Here is a 2,691-nt window from a genome sequence, read left to right on the forward strand (position 1 = left end):
CCAAAACACCACTGCTCTTAATTACAAATATTTACATTACACCTGTGCATTCCACCATTCCCTAGCACCATGGCAGCATGAGAGCAGATGCTCTGAGAGAAGTCAGGTTGGGATTTACACTGCAAGAATGTGCAGTTCCTTTGACACAGTGTGCACTTACAAGCACACCTGACCTGGGAAAGCGACATCTGAAGGCTTGCCTCCTCCATCCCCAAGGCCCCAGCAGGCAGCATGTCTCCACCCCCAAACAGAGGGCAGCATGTTGCTGTTTTCAGACTGTGCTAATCCCTTTGCGTGTTTTGAAGATGATGCTGTTTCCTGGTGCATTTCACCTTGTGGCTGCACAGATCCCTTCTGCTGGATGGCAATCTTAAAGGATGCTGATGGGAAATCCCAGGAAGCTGGTCTCTGATCTGAGTCACGCTGCTGGTGCAGGGAAGCACTCTGTCACATGCAGGCATGGCACAGGGTGTTCCCTGCAGCTTGGCACATACTGAAGTCGATAGCCCTCAGCAGGAACTTGCATTCAGTATTATACTGTCTAAGAGGCTTAAAATCGACTGTGAAGTTTCAGTATAGCTACAAAAAAAACCCTGTTTTCAGTCCCTCCACTGGTAGCTTGCTCCAGAAGGAGACGGTGCAATTTGGTGATTGATTCTTGGAATCTGGCTAGTGCATCTGCACTGGGGTATTTGGAATCATGTTGTGTAATATGAAAAACAGTCATTCATTTCATTCATTTCAAGTTGTCTTGTGGGAATGGCAGCTGCCCAGACAAATTCCACAGGAAGATGAGAAATGTGACAGAGAGCCCAGTACTGCGGGCAGCAGAAACAACAGTGCAGTTTTGCATCCCACAGGAAGCCACTGTAGATCCATCTTGCTCTCCGCAGCTTATTGTAGGTTCTTATACCAGCTCCTGACAGACACCGGTTGCTGTGGCCAGAACCATCGCTCCAGTTGACCAAAAGAGGAGTAGCATGCTTGCACAAGTCTGGTAAACCCACAGCCTGATGGAAAACTACCAAATAATTACTAGTGTTAGAAGCAGGTTAAAGCTTAAAGCAGCAAACACTGTTGGAGCAAGACTTGGCCTAACAGTCGACAGGAGCAACTGGCCCAGGAGCTAGAGTGGCTGGAGGGTCTCCTCTTGCCCATACTGTGTAGCTCTTCTTCAAGTTGGCTGGAAGGTAAATGAGAGAGCTTCATGAGCTCAGTGGAGCTTGAGGGCAGACTCAGAGCAACAAGCACAATGATAGACAACTGGAGCCATGGCTGAGCCAACCCTCATCCTGCTGATGGCAGGCAAAGCTCCACAGTTACCTTGAAACTTCCAACTGTGCGATCCAGGTGTGTGCGGGGGGCCCACACCAGTGCGTGGCTGTACAGCTCTTCCCATGTCTTCCAGCACTCCATCTCCTCAGTACTAGCCTCCCACGCTGCGTGTCTTATGGCTGAGTGCTCTTCAGGACAGGTCCCGTGTCACGTCCTTCTAAGCCCTACATTGGGCTCTCGTATTTCCGTAGTGGGAACAGTGTAGTAAGACTCACACTGGCTGGGACAATTGAGCAGGCTCTGCCCTACTCCCTCCTCCTGCCCCGTAGCCCTGAGAAGGTAAGAGCCATTGCCGGTGTAGAGAGGTACAGGAGAGCGGGGAAAAGGCTGACAGTCATCTCTCCTAGCTGTAGAAACCAGAGGGGAGGTGCGCCAGCAGTGCTGCTCCAGATAGAGGAAGAGCTGCTCCGACTGCCAGAGCAACCTCTGCAGGGCTGGGGGAACCTGGGCTGTGGTTAGTCCAGTGTCGGAAGGCAGTGCTTGGGTGGGTGCCTCTCCCACACATACCATGACAAACACTTGTAATTCTGTGATGGCAAAAGTTGGATACGATTAGAGATGGCTGTAAACTGATTTATGTACTCTGAAGAAAAAAAAAAAAAAAGAGAAAAAATTCTTACCAAACATTAATGGTCAAACGCCTCCTAGAAAACTGCCCATATGTTACCCACTATAACTGATAACAGTGCATGTATAAACAGAGCTGCTGCAGCAAACGGCCTGGGAGATACTGCAGTTTCTCTGCTGGTATCTTTACAGTCCATCCCTCCTCACTATTGGTAAAGCATCATGCTTCGCTCTCTGACCTGCTCCAGAGGACAGAACTCAGAAGTGAGCTGGCTGAGACACCCCTCATTCAGTGCAGGTGAGTGCATACCTCACAACTTCATCGCCAGTGTCTAACCAAGGTGCCTTGGGGACCCCCGCGTTCCCTCCAGGGAGCAGCAGCAGACCAGCATTGTCTCTCCTGCTTCTCTGAGACGCCTCTGGCACAGCTGAGACCCTTAGGAGGTCCCTGGGCAGCCCCTAATGCCCCTGGGAGCCGTAGCACTCTGCAAGCCACACCTGGGCGCCCGTTCTCTGGTCTGCACGGCCACTTGCGCCGAGGGCAGAGGGGCTCCCTGACTTGCAGGAGTACAAGAGCCATTGACCCAGCTCGAGGGCTCCCCACAAGAACAAAGCGCAGGTTTTCGCGCTGAAGTTGGCCAGCTGACACAACAGCAAACTGTTTGCTAGACATCCTGGCAGCTCGTCACGGAGAGGGACCGGGACATAGAGGCTTCTGCTGTCCTTACCGCCAGCTCTGCCACTGCTAAGAGAGTGTTGTTCAAAAGTGGACTGTGAAGTCCTTCACTA

This window comes from Charadrius vociferus, unplaced genomic scaffold (assembly GCF_000708025.1).
Source record: "Charadrius vociferus isolate BGI_N301 unplaced genomic scaffold, ASM70802v2 scaffold341, whole genome shotgun sequence".
Taxonomy (NCBI): Eukaryota; Metazoa; Chordata; class Aves; order Charadriiformes; family Charadriidae; genus Charadrius; species Charadrius vociferus.